We start from the raw sequence: 19,251 nt of genomic DNA, 5'->3' as shown, positions 1-19,251 counted from the left end.
TCTGAGAGTAGATGATTAGGGTCATGGTGTCTCAGGTTTATTTCATCTTTAGATATTATTTTTGATAGCAGCTCAAGTTAAACAGTGTATAAAGAACAAGTAGGTCAAAAATTAGTTTCTGTGACTGTTAAAATCTTTTAAGATACAAAGAGCCTATGAAGTGTCTCACATGAGATTTAGTACATAGTAGGCACTTGAAAATTTGAGTTTGATTTTCTCTGCTATGGCATACAAGTAGATAAAGAAAGACTTAGTAAATTTCTTATTCATTGGGACAGTAAACCAATATTAATTTAAAAGGGTAGCTGGGTGTAGATCTCTGAAGTTCAGAAAATATGAATTTGCAATTCTTGCCCTTGGCTTTGTTGCAATTTAATTAAATTCTTAACATACTGACGGGGATTCACTTACTTGGTAGGTACAGTTCTTACAGAGTCAAATGTTAGCTAGAAAGGCTGTCTGGGAATTTACTAACTTTTTACTAATATATTCCAGGCACTGAAATCTAATTTGACCAAAAAAAAAATGAATCTATTATAATTTATTTGAAATTATTTATAGTCTAATTGTTAAAACTGATAAAGCAGTTTTAATAAATAAATCAGAGTCAATTTCTAAAATCCACACTTCTTAGTTCTATTTTCTTTGTGTGAAGTCTTACCTGAGTAATTCACATTATTTTGGAAATATAAGGAAGAGCTAACTTCAGCATGGTCAGGTTTTGTATATAGTGACTTTTTGGCATTTCCTGACCTATATTTATACATGCATATGACAAAGACATTCCCTTTGATCAGGGAATAGATTACTTAGATCAATCTCCAAAAAAACTTTAATCTTTTTAGAAAGTAATAGAATATTGGGCTAACTCAAAAGTATAATAATTGCTAATAAAATCATTTAGAATATTACAGGGTGACATTTTTATCATAAAGTTATATAATTTGTTCTACTAGTAGTGGAAACATTGGGAATCTGTTTTCTTAAAATGTTCTTAACAGTCTTACTAACTGACATCAGACAATTCTATTGCATATATAAATACTTGAGTCTGATTTTTAGGTAATTGGGCACTAGTGTTTACATGACATCATCTTAATTGTCTTTGCCTCTATTTATTATTTATTTATTTATTAATATAAGTAATAACACCATTTAATTCATCATATTTTTTCTTTTTTTCTTTCTTTTCTTTCTCTTTTTTTTTGGGGGGGGGGGGGTAACCAGACATTTAACCTGGGGACTTAACTACTGAGCCACATCCCCAGCCCTATTTTAATTTTTTTTTTTTTTTTTTTTTTTGAGACAGGGTCTCACTAAGTTGTTTGGGCCTGCTAAGTTCCTGAAGCTGGCCTCAAACTTTTGATCCTCTTGCCTCTGCCTCCCAAGCCACTGGGATTACAGGCATGTGCCACTGCACCCGGCCATTCATCATATCTTTTCTAAAAATTAGTGTGGAAAAAAAATGTGCATTCCCCTCTACCCCCACCTTTTCTTGTCCTTCCACACTCACTCTGCTCGCTGATAAGTTTATGTCTGGGAATACTCGTGCTTATAAAGATCACAGTTTTCCTTAAACTGTCACTTCTTGTACCTCTTAATGATATTCATTCAGCACATTAACTTTATCAGAGAATTTCTAAGACGTTTTTCCCAACTACAGGAGGAGGTTGGGTGGGGATCTTAATATTTATGTCTGTTTCTGTTATAATCCTTGAGGGATACTATTATGTCCCTTGAGAACTAGAACTTGGTTTCAATCAAGTGAGTCTTTGATCCCTGGCACATAGAGTCCACTAAATTGCATGCTCATGAGTTTGGCATTTATGATATTTCTTAAATGTGCAAGCACTTTTCCCAAGCAGGGTCTTTGTCCTTGAGATTCCCTCTAAAATATTCATTTGTAAGTGTTCTTGTGGTCTATTTCATAAAGTTTCTACTGAAACATCACCTCCACAGAGTTGGTAAAGTACCAAATCTTAAAATTCTAAATAGCATGTACTCACCCATAGCATACATGAATGCCCTTGCTTTTTTTTTTTCCTCATAGAATTTACCAATATTATTTGTTCATGTGTTGTCTTCCAAATTAGAATGCAAGCCCTCATAAGGAGAGGAACTTTGTTCATTGTCAGCTAAAGAGACTGGACATACTATAATCATTTAAAACATATTAATTTAATATGTTATTTGGTTAGTCTTTGTCCTCCCTCCCTTATACACACATGCATATCTTTGTTGGAGTACATATTTCATGATAATTAAAGGGAGTATTTTTCTAGTCCATCATTGCATCCAGTCAGCCAATGCTCAGAAACACTTGCTGAATGATTAAGGAAAGTATTGTTATGTGCATGACTGTTCAGTTGCTTTGCAGGCACATTTTGTGCACTGTTAGTGATTTCAGCCCACTTGGTACTTAGTTTTACCATCACTGTGCTGAAAGGAAATTACTCCCTTACCTTGTATTTATTCTTCTATTTACGTTGACTTGCAATGTTAACAGCTGGAAATTTTACAGGATATTCATATTTAACTCTCTGGAGGAATTGAATTAGTGATTATTTAACCTTGTCTTCCTCTACTTTATTAGGCCCTGAAAATGATAATAGGATTACATGATAAATACGGTTTATGTACAACCCCCAAACCTTCACCCATGCTTACTTCCTCTCCCAGTCCTGACTCAGGTTTCAAAAACTTATTTGCTACAGCAAAGTAACCCAGTTCTCCGCCCCTTGGATCCTCCTACAGCTATTTCCAGGGTCCAGTACTGGAGAATGAACAATTTTGTGTCATAATTTGAAGAACAGAAAGTTCTAAAGCACTTCAGATGGCTGTAGAGGCATATGAAAAGACACAAAATGGCAGAATAAAGGAAAGTCCACAAAATTTTTACTTAGTTTCCTTTATTACTGATTCTATGCTCAGCATCTCTGATTACATTTGAAGTTATTTTGGTAACTACAGAATAAAATAGGGAAATTTTCATGCCGTAGTTTGGGGACCTGGCATGTTCCCCAAAGACCCCCAGTGTGGTGTGATTGGGAGTTAGTAGAATCTTTAAGAAATTGGACCATGTGGAAGGTCTCAAAGTCACGGGTGGTGTCCCTGGAAGGGGATGATGGGACCCTGTTCTCTCCTCTCTCACTTCCTTGCCGTGGGTGAACTGTTTTGTTCCATTTTGTCCTCTCACCAAGATATGTTGCCACTGGACCTCTTAAGTCAGCCTTTTTACCTCTGTGCTCAAAATACCTAACAAGAACAATTTTAGAGAAAGAAAATTTGTTTGGTGCTCACGGTTTCAGAGGCCTAAGCCCACGTAGGCCAATTCCATTGTTCTGGGCCTGAGGTGAGGCAGAACATCATGGAGGGTGTGGAGGACGAAAGCAGCTCAGGACATGAAGATCAGGAAGAAGAGAGAGAGCTCTGCTCACCAGGGACAAAATATATACCCTAAGGCATGTCCCCGGTGACCTGTCTCCTCCAGTCACACCCTACCTGCCTACAGTTACTGCCCATTTATTCCATATCAGGGGATTAATGCACCAATTAGGTTAAGGCTCTCCTAACCCAATAACTTCACCTCTAAACTTTCTTGCATTGCCCCCCACATAAGCTTTGGGGGACACCTCAGATCTAAACTATAACAGGCCTGAACAATGGGTCCAAGAGTCCCTAAACAGAAACCTCTAAAACTGTGAATCAAAATAATAATAAATATTTTTCTTTACTTCAATTTTCTTCTTGTTTATTTGTTCTTATTTAATAATATATGATAGCAGAATGTATTTTGGCAAATTATGCATACATAGAATGTAACTTATTCTATTTAGGATCCCACTCTTGTGGTTGTACATGATGAGGATTTACCCTGGTAGTGTATTCAAATACAAGGAAAGTTATGTCCAATTAATCTTCTTAGGTACTATAAGGATGGAAAACCCACTAACACAGTTCCAAACTGGCATTTTTCCCCCTGCATTCTTGACTATCATTATTCAAATTTAACAATTTTCACTAGACTATACCATGTACACTGACAATCTTAAGTGAAATTTTCCCTCAGTGTAGCTCCCCCAAATGAGGCTCTGTGGCTACCATGTGGTTACTGGAGATGAGGGAGAGTATAGCAAGTACATCTAATCAGACTGAAATAGTAAATATATTTCGAAAAATGAGTAATATGTACCTTTATTAGCCAATTAGGCACATTCAGCTAACAACTAAATCTAGCATATTTACTAATAAAAAATTGATGTTCTATTATTCTATAAAATTTATTGAAAGTTGACTACTGAGTCACATCTTATGTAAATATCTGCATTTAATTAGAATATAACTGTTATTTACTCAGAATAGAATATAGCTAATATCTTTAAAATTAACATTATGTTTTAATTCAAAAGACCCAACTAGTGCTGATGATATGGCCCATCTTGTAGGGCGCTTGTCTAGCATGCGAAGGACCGGGGTTCAAATCCCCAGTACCATGGGATGGGGAAAAAAAAAAAAAAAGACCCAACTAGTTTATTAATGACAATTTTAAGACCAGATGAATGTAATGAAGACATTGCTTTAGTAATACTTAAACATACCTATCTCACTTAGTATTCTGAAATATAAATGCCATTAGAAATAAACCCAGAGCATATTTGTATTAATGCCTTTCCACATGAAAGAAAACTTATCTGAGTTACTGAAAGTTGCAAAAATTTCCCTTGAGAAATTTGAGACTTTTTTAATTAATAAATTGTTTGATTTTTCTTAGAGAAAGAGTCATTTTTTTGAATGCCTACAACAGAATTCCTTGTCTGATGAACAGGTATCTAAGATATATTCTCCAAGATAATGCATACATACATAAACATTTATGTGTGTGTGTGTGTGTATACATATATATCTTCATAGTTTTCTTATTTTAATTCTTACTCTATTTTTAAGGATCTTACTTGTAGTCCCATTCATTTTATGTCTTGATTTGATATCTACTTTTAGTCTCCCATTTTGGTGGGCTGGAAGACATTTAAAGCAATCCCTCTTCTTAGTTGGGTGGAATCTTCATGTTGTCTGTCCTCACACATCTCTGCTTCAATGTCCATCATCTTATCAACCTTAGTTCAACCCGACACAACCCTCTCTCCTGCCTGCTAGCTCCTTGAGGGTCTATGTGGTGGTAGGGTCACCTGCTGTGCTGAGGGACTCAAGTCACTGTGGTGTATCTTTTATCTCTGGGATCTTGGTGAACTACAGGGCTTTGTCTGGAAACAGGGCACAGGTCCATATTGGGGGCCCATATCTCCTCTTTATACCTCCACAGCCTGTCTTCCTGACACCTAAAATCTCATCGTGTTCCTTGCTTCTCACTCTCCCTTTAGTGGGGGAATCCTTTCTGCCTAGGGGCTAAAGGTAGCACTCAACGTCTTTTATTGTTTCTTTCACTTTTGATGTTGGGAGTAGTGTTTAGTCCACCAGGTCACTTTAGGACCTCATGCCTGGGAAAGTAAAGCTAGGAAGAGATTTATTTATTTATTTATTTTCCACTTAATCCTGCTGTCTCCCTCCCACAATATAATAGTCCTATTTCGTCACTGTGGAGAAAACAGGGACCAGGACTGTTTTCAGTAGGATGGCAAAGTAGAACAGAAGACATGGTGATATTTCAACCATGACTTGATATTTAAAATGTACCCTTACCCAAAGGTACTGTTGAGCAAAAGTCATGTGTTTCAAACTGAGTTGACTTAGTTAATGTCCTCCGTGTGAACTCTGTGTCAGTAGAGGATTCAACAATTTGTTGTAAGTTCTTATATCACAGATGAAGATCAGTAAAATGAGCTGTGATCAGGGAAGAAACTGAGGATATTACAATATTAATTAACAAAAACTTTAGATAACTGAGTAAATTTCCTGCTCTGCTAACCTTGGTTCTCTTTTTTCTGGGCCTTTCATTCAGTTATGTGTTTTTATAAAGATTATAAAAATAAGGTTATTTTGAACTGCAGTCATTTATCCTGTTTCTCTCCCTGTCAGGTGGTATTTGAATGGCAGCAGGCATTGTGGAAATCTAATTAAGAGGAAGACAAGTTGAGGATGCATTGACATTTGTGGAATAGGGGCACAGGCTCAAAGGTCTTATGAAAATTTGAGTGTATTTACAGTTCCTGGCATGAGTTGGGAGTAGTAAGAAGAAACAAATTTTGAAGTATAAAATTTCAGACTTTAATCTATAGAAAACTATTTTTTCACCAGGTATACAAAATAACAAGCAGAAGAGTCAATTCTTATTGATGCCTTATCAAAACTGAAACATTGTTCAATTACGCAATACTTGCTGGTACAGTTCCTTGTCACATAATGACATTTCAATCAAGGATAGACCATATTTCTGATGGTAGTTCTATAGGATTACAATGGAGCTGAAAATTCCTATCACCTAGTGACATCATAGCACCCCAACACCACAGCACATGACCTAATATGTTTGTGGTACTGCTGGTATAAGCAAACCATATGCACTGCCAATCTTAAAAAGTATAGCGCATATACGCAACTACATATAGTACATAATACTTGATAACAATAATAAATGACTATGTTGCAGGTTAATGGATTTGCCGTATTATATTTCTATTACAATTTTAGTATTTACTCCTTCTACTTATAAAAATATTTACTATTAAACACTATGCAGTACTACTCCAGGAACAACCTCATACATTTGGTGTTTGCTGTGTCTCTTAATTAAATTATTTTTTCATGCTTAATTTACCATATCATGTGACTTTTCTCATCATGAGATTAAAAGCAATAGGCTAATATACATATGTATAATATATATATGTATATAGATATATATACACATGTACACACACACACATACACACATATATGCACAAACATATCCCATGTAACCTAAGGGTATAGTAGGCTATATTCTCTGGGTTTGGGTGAATACACCATTTAGTCAGGTTTTTGTTACTGTGACCAAAATACCTGACAAAAACAACTTAGAGGAGGAAATGTTTATTTTGGCTCATGATTTCAGAGATTCAGTTCATGGAGGGCCAACTTCATAACTCTGTGCCCAAGATGAGGCAGAACACCATGGCAGAAGGGCATGGCAAAGGAAAGCTGCTCAACTCATTGTGGTTAGGAATGAGAGAGAGGGAAGGAAAGGAGCTTCAGGAAAGAAAAACCCTTCAAGTAACCCAGTCCTCCAACTATGTCCCTCCTACTGTTACCACTCAGCTGGTCCATTCAAACTAGGATGAATGGATAGGTTATAGTTCTCATAATTTAATCATTTTACTCCCTGCACTAACAGGAGTTTTGGGGGGACACCTTATCCAAACCATAATGTTCCTCTCCTAATCCCCAAAGCTCATGTCTCTCACACAATGCAAAATGCATTCAGTCCACCTCTGAATTCCCAGGGTATTAACAGTTCCAGCATTGCCCAAAAGACCAAGTCCAAAGTCTCACCTGAGACTCAAGGCAAAGTGTTGGCTTGTGAACTTCTGTAATGATCAAAAGCAAGTTACACGCATCTAATATAAAGCGGCACAGAACAAACATTCCTACTCTGGAATAAGGGAATAGAAAGAAGGGATGCCAAGAGGAAGCCAAGACTCAATCAGACAAACTTTACCTGTCACTCCACATCCAGCATTTGGGGCCTGACGTGATGAGACGCTGTCTCCAAAGGGCTTGGGCAGTCCTATTCCTTTGGCCTTGTCGGTTGCAGCACCCATGGCCTCTCTTTTGGCCTCTCTCTGCAGCAGCTTTCCTCAGTAGTCTACCTTATGGCATCTCTTAATCCTGGGGTCTGAACTCCAGCTTTGACTTCATGTGTCACCCTCTTGGGCCTCCAGGACTCCAACCCTGGCACGCTTTGCCTGGCCTCCCAGGCCTTTCTTTATCATCCTGGTGGAAGCCTCCATGACACCCTAGTTCTAATATCTTGCATTCTGGCAGAACCAGCACCATGTGGAAGACACCAGGGTCTGCCTGAAGCTCAAGCAGTAGCTGGGCTCCCTGGCACCATGGCTGCAGTGGTCTCTAAGTTTCTGGGTAGCTGAACCCAGTGAAACAACCTCCTAGGCCCCCTGCAGAGTGCCCCCACAGTCTCTCCTCAACGGACTTTTTTTTTTTTCAACCTTTACATCCTTTAGCCTGTAATGAGTGTAGTCTTGCCCGTTTCTGAGATGCCTTCAAGGTATCTTTCCTGTTGTCTCCCTGCACCTTTTTGGGGCTTATAATCACATCATTCTTGTTCCCTGCTTTAAATGCACTTTTCTGGCCAAATTGCAAGGTTTTAAAATTTTCTTTCTTTGCTTTCGGCTTCTTCATTTTTTTTTTTTTTTTTTGGTTGTGCCAGGAATTGAACCCAGGGTCTTGTGCAAGCAAAACAAGCACTCTACCAACTGAGCTATATCCCCAGCCCTGCTTTCTTCTTCTGATTCTCACAGTAAACTGGACTAAAATCTCCCATCAATATCAATACAATTATCTGAATGTCTGGCTACCTTGAAATTTCCTCTGCCAGTTTAATTGAGCCCTCACCTTTAAATTCAGCCTCACATACAGTCTTAGGACATTGACAAAATGTAGGCAACTTCTTTGCCAGAATATAACATGAATGACCTCTAGTTCAATTTCCAGTCCCCTCTGAAATCTCATGAGTACAATTTTTACTGTCCACATTCCTGTCAGCATTCTGGTCTTCTGATCTCCCACCAGACTCACTCATTAGCTCCACCTATAAAATTCTAAGGCTTCCCTAACCTGCATCTTCAAACTTTTCTCTTCCTCCAAAGGCTCTGAACCACATGATCAAGTAAACCACAAACATAACCCCACTTTTTAGAATCAGTTTTTGTGTTAGTCAGCTTTTCATCCCTGTAACCAAAATACTCAGCAAGAATAACCTAGAGAAGGAAATGTTTATTTTGACTAATTCATGGTTTCAGAGGTTTAGTCCATGATTGAACAACTTCTTTGCTCTGGGTTTAAGGTGAGGCAGAACATCATGGTGGAAGGGCATGGCAGAGTAAAGATGAACTCTTCCAGGAAATGTCCCCAGGAACTCAACCAGCAGTGCCCCATCTGCCTACAGTTACCACCCAGTTAGGCTCAAAGTAGGATGGACTGATTAGATCATAGCTCTCATAATTTATTCACTTCCCCTTTTGTATTAACATAAGAGTTTTTTGGGGAGGTCACCTCATATTCAAACCAAAACATACCCTCTATATCTGTACACATATTGATGGAATCTCCTAATTACATATTTCTCTGAATGTATTCCAGTCATTAGGTGATCTGTGAGTATACATCATGTAACCACTTATATAATGAAAAAAATTATTTTTTGATGGGAGTCTTTTAATATATAATATATTATCTGTGTTTTAGCACAAAATTTATAATGTGCTTCAAAAATTTACATGACATAACCAATGAAGAGCTATGAAATTGAGAGAAAAACATTTCTAAATCACTAACAATAGTAATGATAGAAATTTTGATCAATCGTATCAGAAGAAAACTCAAATGAGCACTTTTTAAATATAGAAAACATTGTAAAATATTACAAAATAATTTTCATAGTTATCAGGCATAGACACTTAAAAATGATTTGCTGTGATAACCACTGATTACTGGGCTGAAAAGTCCATGATCTGTTACCTGTAAGCTAGAGAACCAGGAGATTTGGTGGTATAATTTAGCCTGAGCCTAAAAGCTTAAGAAAGTGGGGAGCTGGTAGTGTAGCTCTCAAGGTTGAAGACCTGAGAAACCAAGGGACTTCTGGTATTAAGCCTTAAAATCCAAAGGCCTGAGAATCTAGTGTTCTTATGAAATGCAGGGAAAGATGGATGTCCTAGCCTTAGAAGAGACCATTTTATCCTCTTTTACCTTTTTCTGCAATCTGAGGCCTCAAGGGATTGGCTAGTGCCTACCCATATTAAGAGGAAGGATCTCTGCTCAATCTACTGCTTCAAATGCTAATCTCTTCCAGAAATACCTTCAAAGACACACTCAGAAATGATGTTTAAGTAGCTCTCTGGATACCCCTCAGCCTGGTCAAGTTGACACACATAATTAACCATTATAACAGCTTTGTAAAATTTCTAATTTTTTCCATTTAAAATAAGGAGTAAATGTATGCATATAATTCATCTGTTAATATCTATGATTTTATAAATTTTATTTTTTCTTTTAATTAGGACTATAAAATGGTGTGAATTTCAGTTCCTATGTTATTGAAACTGCTCCAATTAACTTATATTTTGTATATTAAACTGTTCATTTAAAAGTTTCCTCTCACCTCCCACATAACACATGTTCCATGTGTGCAGAGAATTTTGTCTTCAGTTGTACCTATAGGTCATGGAACCATGAGAGCAAATAGAAGGCAATTAATATTATCGGAGGTATGAATTAATAGTACCATTGACCTTGAAGGATGGATTATCACTGTTTTTTAAATTATTTTGATATTTATGCTTGATATGCAGTGAATTTGAAAGAGCCTTCTGAGTAAATATTCTATTAACACAATAAAAGTATTTTTGTGCTACATTCAGTAAAAACCATTCAGCATGTACTTCTTCACAGAAATAAAACACAATGATGCAATTAACTCAACTATTTTTCCCATCAGATCATTTTATGCAGACAAAACTATATACTTATCAAACCTATTAAGTACTCAAATTAGTTATAATCAAATTGGATAGAAATTAGCCAATGCTGTCAACTATTTTATTTCCTCAAGTGTTTACTGTGTACCTATTATATGTCTAGTATAAAACAGGGCATTTGGGTAAATAAGAACTACTTTTAATTTATTTGTGCAAGGCTTTCTTCTTTTTTCAGGACAGCAATGGTGTCTTCTCTCTCCTACATGTTACATGCTCAGTATGATGGTCTTTTGAAGCATCAACATGACTAGGCTGAAAAACAGATACCAGAACTGGTTAGGGCAGGTTTCAAGGGATATCCTCTCATGAGAAAAGTGAAGCAGTGGTCATTTTGTAGGATATATGTGTTTCTTTCAGTCGTTAAAACACTAATATGGGTACTGCTATGAAGGAATTTTGCAGATGTGATTGAAGTCCCTAATCAGTTGCCTTTAAGTTACTGAAAAGAGTGAATTTGACTTAATCAGTTGGAAAGCTTTTTACAAGAGGGCTTAGACTGTCCCTAAAGTCAACACTCCATATAACTGCTGGTTGTAATTGTTCTTCCTTCCCTCTTGGATCTTTCTTCCTCATGAATCCTAAAATGTCCAACACCTGTGAATAGGAAACCTCAGCTTGACCTGTGAAATCCCAACTTGGTTCCCTTCTGGCTACCTGTTCAAAGGAATTTGGACTTGCTTAGCTGGTCCCCACAATTGTATTAGGAAATTTCTCGCAATAAACATATTTCCTACTATTTTCTACTTCTCTAGTTGAATCTTGACTCAGTAAGTATTTCTTGATAAGACACAGTCTTTCAAAGGACTCACATTCTCAAAGGAAAACTGATTGATGTAGATAAAAAGCACAGACAATAGTTCAAGATCATCTTTAGTTATAAACCAAAACATACGATATAGTAACTAAGTACTATAGCATGACAGTACAGTGAGAGGTCAGTAGGGCCAAGTATTAGTGAGGAAGGTTTTATTAATAAATTGGTATTTGAATCTGTTCATGAAGGATAGATTAAGGTCCCAGAAAAGAGAATACCATTTTGTTTGCTGAATGGAGTTGCGCTAGTAAGCTCATTAAGATAAACTTATCATGTTGAGTGTAGAGGGTCGTAAACTGGTTTAACTTTCTGCCAAACACCCCACTTAACCCTTCACCCTCTGTTGGCCTTCTACAAGCAACTAGAGAATCTAATGCCTTTAAATTACTGATTTAACACCAAGATCATGGCAAGTATTCAACCCTATCTTTAGCTAAGTAGCATTATTAATGTTTGCTGCATATTTTAAAGCTAAAGTCAAGAATCCAGGGTAAAGTGAGATCTTTTGTAAAAGAAAAATATAAAGCCTCAGGAGCAAAGAAATGAAAACCTTTCTTTCCTTTCCTGACCCTGCAAAATAGTCTTTATCATGTAGGCAGCTCTTCCAACTCACTGGGGCATGATTATATTGAAGAATAAGCTAGTAGTGCACTTTACGGAAAGGGTCAACAGAGACAAAGGTAAGAGGCATGTGTGTGGAGTGTGTGTGTGTGTGTTTGGGGAGAATGGGTTGGGGGAGTGTATGAAGAAGCACCTACTAATAATTAGGGAAAAGTAATTCTAGAATGCAGGAATCTTTTCTAACAAAAAACACTGGATGTTTTGTGGCTGTTGTATTAGATCAAGACAAATTAGCTTTGCTCACTGAGAATGCATTTGGGGAATCACTTAGGACATACATTCTTGCTGCAAATGTATTTTTCATTCTTGTTTGTGAGTAGTAAACAATTCTGATAGATGCATTCCTTTGGGGGAATGGAGGAGAAAGGGCCCAGCATTTTCAGTAGTTTCTTAATTTTAGGAAACAAATACTGAATGGTAATTATAAATAGAAAAAATAATAACTAGTATGTATATAGTATTTTTTAGCTTGCAAAATACTGACATGTATGCCACACTATTCCCTTCTAATGTCAATACAACCTCTTGGAAAATTTAGACTGTATTTTACACATACAGGGTGTTAAGTCTTTCATCCTCTCTCCCTCCTAGAATATTTTACCATTCATTAAACCCTGGAAATACTGTCATGCAATTCATGATGAGCTTAACTTCCTAAGCAACCAAGTACCCGCCACTTCCCACAGCTCCAGCTTATTTACCTGAGCCCACCACGCACACATTGCTGAAAAGGTTAATATCTTACCCAACAAGGCGACTCCAACACTGAGCTCTAAACTCTCCTGGTTTCTCCTCTGATTGACTGTTGCCCAGGTCATGCTTGTTATTAAATATTTTAAATGACTTTTCCCAGTTACTAATTTTACACCTGTTATCTATCTTTCAAGACTACTGAAATCTATTATCTTGGATGTTTTATTTCCAGGTTCTTCCATTTTGGGGAGACATTTAATGTCTTAAAAATCCCAACATTGTGGTTTTAGGAGAGTATCAGGAGGGAGGAGAAGTAAATACATCTCATCTTTATTTAGCAATAAATTCACTTAACGATTTTGAAGGATACCAAAAGCATCCTCTGGAATAGGGTTTATTTAAAGCACTGTGAAATCTTGTTAGCAAGATCCAAAATAAGTGGAAATGTTGGGTTAAGAAAAGGCCAAACTATTTTCTCCCCAGAGCTTCCAGTGCCCTTTCTATGCCACTGTTCGTTTTAAATTTCCAACCCAGGGTTAAAATATGCTTTGTTTCTCATACTTTTCTCCACTTCAGACACCACCCTCCCACCCCCACCAACACATCCTTTTAAATAGGACACCATGTCTTTTCAAGGGAATGACATCTTATCATGGGTGTTATTTCAGAAAGCCATGCATGAAACGGGAGACCTTGTGCTGGATTACTTGTGGTTCACCAGGCATCCAGCACTTCCTAATGCAGGAGTCTAAGGTGTCTGCATATCAGCAAAGAAACTGGGAACCACATGTCCCATTATTCCTGAGTAGTCCCAGGTTTCAGTTTGCCTGTGAAAGAAGCTTGGAAGAGCAAACCACTATTTTCTGGATATAGCTCTAGCCAAATATGCAGTCAGAGGTGCCTTGTCAAGAATGCTTGCCCAGTAGCTTCTGTCTGTTAGCTCATAGGTTCTTCACGAAGACACTGGACAATGCAGCAGCTCCCTGGCAAGACCTTTACCAGTGGCTTCAGTGCTCTAGGCTGAGACAATCTCTCTAGCCTTCAGAGCCAGCTCCTCTAACTTCTGGTACAGGCTTCCCTGACCTTTATTTTCTTATCTCTTTCCACAGATGTGTGAGCTCCTAATTATAATTATTAATTTTTGCTACTGTCATAATTCATTTCTTTTCAAGAATAAACAATAAAATAACAACTCTTTTTAAGAAAGTTTAGCTTTTGATAAGATTGCTTTTACTGTATAAAATTAAAGCAACTGAATCAGGTTGAATAAACATGGAGTTTTTATTAAATTCTATAAATATTGACAAGGGATAGCTTCCTTAAATTTTAAAAATTTTAATTATTAACACACTAATTGCTAATGAGATTCACTGTGATATTTCCATATAGGTATATGTTGTGCATTGATTAAGTCCATCCCTCTCTTCCCCTCTGTTTTTGCTCCCCCTGGTCCACTTCCAAGTCCCTAAAGTACATCTTTCACTTTTAGATTTCCTTCCTTCCTTGCTTTCTTCTTTCTTTCTTTCCTTCCTTCCTTCCTTCCTTCCTTCCTTCCTTCCTTCCTTCCTTCCTTCCCTTTCATTTCCACATTAGTGATACATAGGATTTGTTGGGACTAATGACACGTTAACTAACTCAGGATGACTCCTTACTCCCTGGCGGGTGAGCAAGATCAAGGCCTCAAAGGCGGTTTCAAAGGTTAAGGACAGGACGATAAATCGGACCACCGAGTACGTGATCAGCTCGTTCTTGCCATATAGTCCTTATGAGACTCTCACCTGCATGAACCACCACCCCCACCCTACATAAAAGCTGTGTGACTTCCTCAATAAACAAGTTCCTGCTGTGGCTGGTCTCCCTGACGCGTCTGATTGTCCCCCGCCCAGAGGGCTGGGTGCGGGCGGTCAGTCAGCCCTACCTATCCCAGTCTGGCCTTGTTGGGGAGTGTCCCCTTCCCTTGTCGCTGGTCGAGAAGAGCAAGGGGGCTTAAGACTCCAACAGGATTGACTCCTAATTTTATCTTTTTCACACGCTTTTATTGATGCATTATAGTTGTACATACTGATGGAATTTGTTGTTACATATCTATACATGCACTCTATTTAACAATGTAATTTGGCCCAATATCTCTCCACAGTACGTTACCCCTCCAAACCCTTCCTAGTTCCCTTTCCTCTCCTGATCTCCCTCTGGTTTCCATAAGATCCACCCCATCTTTCTTTTCCTTTTGCTTTTCTAGCTTCTGCATATGAGAGAAGACACCTGACCCTCAATCTTCTGAGACTGACTTATTTTGCTTAACATGAGGTCTCTAGTTCCATCCATTTTTTGACAAATGGCATAATTTCATTTTTCTTCATGACTGAATAAATTTCTATTGTATATGTATAACACATTTTCTTTATCCATTCATCCGCTAATGGACACCTAGACCTGTTCCATAGTTTAGCTATTGTGAATTGTGCTGCTGTAAATGTGGGTGTGCATATGTCACTGTAGGAAGATGACTAATTCTTCAGGATAAATACTGAGAAGTGCTTTAGCTGGGTCATATGGTGATTGCATTCCTACTCTTTTGAGGAGACTCCATACTGATTTTCTTAATGGTTGTTCTAATTTATAGTCCCACGAACAGTGTAAAAGTGTTTGTTTCTTTTTTCTCCACGTCCTCTCCAGCATTCATCATTATTTGTATTCTTTTTTTTTTTTAATTGTATACAAATGGGATACATGTTGTTTCTCTATTTGTACATAGAGTCAAGGCATACCATTTGTGTAATCATACGTTTACATAGGGCAATGATGTTTATTTCTTTTTCCCTTCCCCCCCACCCCTCCCACCCCTCTTTTCCCTCTATACAGTCCTTCTTTCCTTCATTCTTACCGCTCTCCTTATCCCTAACCCTAAACCTAACCCTAAACCTAATGCTAACCCCTCCCACCCCCCATTATATGTCCTCATCCGCTTATCAGCGAGATCATTCGTCCTTTAGTTTTTTGAGATTGGCTTATCTCACTTAGCATGATATTCTCCAATTTCGTCCATTTGCCTACAAATGCCATAATTTTATCATTCTTCATTGTGGAGTAATATTCCATTGTATATATATGCCACAGTTATTATTTGTATTCTTAATGACAGTCATTCTGACTGGTGTGAGATGAAATCTCAGCGTAGTTTTGATTTGCATTTCCCTAACTGCTAATGATATTTTTCACATATGTGTTGGTCATTTGTATTTATTTTGAGAAGTGTCCATTTAATTCATTTTTCCCATTGATTAGTTGGGTTATTTGATTTTTTTGGTGTAAAGTTCTTTGGGTTCTTTATATATTCTAAATATTAATCCTCTGTCAGAAAAGTAGCTAGTAAAGATTTTCTTCCATTCTATAGGTTTTCTCTTCACATTTCTAACTGCTTCCTTTGATATGTAGAAGTTTTTTCATTTGATGCCATCCCATTTATAAACTCTTGGCATTATTGCCTGAGCTTTAGGGGTTCTACTGAGAACGTTGTTGTTTGTGTCTATAGGGTAGAGTGTTGGCCCTATGTTTTCTTCTAAGAGTTGTATACTTTCTGATCAAATTCTTAGATCTTTGATCCATTTTGAGTTGATTTTTTTTTTTTTTTTTTTTTTTTTTTGTGCAGGATGAGTGATAAGGTTCTAGTTTCATTCTTCTACACATGGATAACCAGGAGTCCCAGCACCATTTGTTAAAAAGGCTGTCTTTTCTCCAATGTTTGTTTTTGACACTTTTGTCAAAGCTCAGATGACTGTAGCTGTATGGGCTTTTTTCTGGGTCTTCTATTCCATACTCTGTTTTTATGCGAGTACATGCAGTTTTTGTTACTATAACTCTGAAGTATCATTTGAAGTCAGGTATTGTGATGCCCACAGCATTTATTTTCTATTTTAATTTTCAATTAGAATTGCTTTGGCTATTCTGAGTCTGTTATTCTTCCAAATGATTTTTAGGACTGTTTTTTCCAGTTCTGTGAAGAATGTCATTGGTATTTTGATGGGGATTGTATTGCATCTGTGTATTGCTTTTGGTAGTATGGCCATTTTAACAATATTAATGCTGCCTACCTATGAACGTGGGAGGTATTTCCATCTTCCAGGGTCTTCTTCAATTTCTTTCTTCAAGTTCTATAGTTTCCATTAGAGAGGGCTTTCACATACTTGGTTAGATTTAATCCATCTTTTTCCTTTGAGGTTATTGTGAATAGAATTGTTTTCCTGATTTCTTTCTCTGCAGATTCCTTGTTGTATGTGGGAAAGCTATTGATTTTTGCTTGTTTATTTTCTTAAACTGCTACTTTGCCAAATTTGTTTATTAGCTCTAGCAGTCTTTTGATGAAATCTTGGGATCTTCTAGGTATGGGATCATATCATCTGCAAAAAGTGATAATTTGACTTCTTCCTTTCCTTTTTTGAAAAAAAAAATCATTTTATTTCTTGCCTAATTGCTATGGCTAGAATTTCTAGCACTATATTAAACAGAAGTCATGAGAGTGATATCCTCATCTTACCCAGATTTTAAAGGAAATGATTTCAAATTTTCCCCATTTAATATAAGGTTGGCTTTGGGTTTTCATGTATATCCTTTATTATGTTGGGAAACGTTCCTTCTACCCCTAGTTTCTGCAGTGTTTTTTATCATGAATGGGTGCTGAATTATTATTATTATTATTATTATTATTATTATTGCTTTGGAGTGCTTTTAAAAAACTTTTATTTATTTATTTTCATTAACTTTTTTGCTTATTAACTAATCAGTTTGTTAATTATTATTATTATTTTTTAAATTTTTACAGACTGCATTTTGATTCATTGTACACAGATGGGGTACATCTTTTCATTTGTATGGTTGTATACGATGTATGATTCATACCATTCGTGTAATCATACATGTACATAGGGTAATGATGTCTGTCTCATTCCACCATCTTTCATACCCCCCACTGTCATTTCCCTCTACATAATCTAAAGTTCCTCCATTCTTCTCTCACCCGCCCCCCTCCATTATATATCATCATCTGCTTATCAGGGAAAACATTTGACCTTTGTTTTTTTGGGATTGGCTTATTTCACTTAGCATGATATTCTCCAATTCCACCCATTTATAAACTGAGATATATATATACAATGGAATATTATTCAGCCATAAAGAAGAATAACTTTTTTTGACGGTGATAAATATTTGTTTTTAAAAATTATTTTCATACATGTATATAGGGTAATAATGTCTGTCTCACAATCAACCATCCTTCCCCTCTCCACCCACCCCACTTCTCTCACTCACCTCTGTATAATCCAAAGTTCCTTCATTCTTCCTTGCTGGTGTTGAATTTTTTCAAAGGCCTTTTCTTCATATATTGAGATAAGTAAATGATTTATGTCTTTAATTCTATTTATATGATGAATTACATTTATTGATTTACATTTGTGAGTCCCTTCTTGTATCTCTGGAATAAACCCAACTTGGTCCTGGTGTACAATCTTTTCAATATGTTATTAAACACAATTTGTTAATATTTTATTAAGCATTTTTGAATCTAATTTTATTAGGGATATTGGTCTGTAGTTTTCTTTTGTCTTTGTGCCCTCTATTTTGGTATGACTGTGATACTGGCTTCACAGAATAAATTTGAAAGTGTTCTTTTTTTTATTGTAAAGAAATGGGATATGTGTTGTTTCTCTGTTTGTACATGGCGTAAAGGCATACCATTTGTGTAATCATAAATTTACATAGTGCAATGTTGTTTGATTCATTCTGTTATTTTTCCCCTTCCCCCCCACCCCTCCCACCCCTCTTTTCCCTCTATACAGTCCTTCCTTCCTCCATTCTTGCCCCCCTCCCTAACCCTAACTCTAACCCTAACACTAACCCCTCCCACCCCCCATTATGTGTCATCATCCACTTATTAGTCATATCATTCGTCCTTTGATTTTTGAGATTGGCTTATCTCACTTAGCATGATATTTTCCAATTTCATCCATTTGCCTGCAAATGCCATAAATTTATCATTCTTTATGGCTGAGTAATATTCCATTGTGTGTGTGTATGTGTATATATATATTCCACAGTTTCTTTATCCATTCATCAATTGAAGGACATCTAGGTTGGTTCTACAATGTAGCTATTGTGAACTGAGCAGTTATGAACATTGATGTGGCTGTATCTCTGTAATATGCTGATTTTAAGTCCTTTGGGTATAGGCCAAGGAGTGGGATAGCTGGGTCAAATGGTGGTTCCATTCCAAGTTTTCTAAGGAGTCTCCACACTGCTTTCCAGAGTGGCTGCACTAATTTGCAGCCCCACCACCAATGTATGAGTGTATGTTTCTCCCCACATCCTCGCCAACACCTGTTGTTGCTTGTATTCTTGATAATCGCCATTCTAATTGGGGTG

This window comes from Sciurus carolinensis, chromosome 9, assembly GCF_902686445.1.
Source record: "Sciurus carolinensis chromosome 9, mSciCar1.2, whole genome shotgun sequence".
Lineage (NCBI taxonomy): Eukaryota > Metazoa > Chordata > Mammalia > Rodentia > Sciuridae > Sciurus > Sciurus carolinensis.
This window is presented reverse-complemented; position numbering follows the sequence as displayed.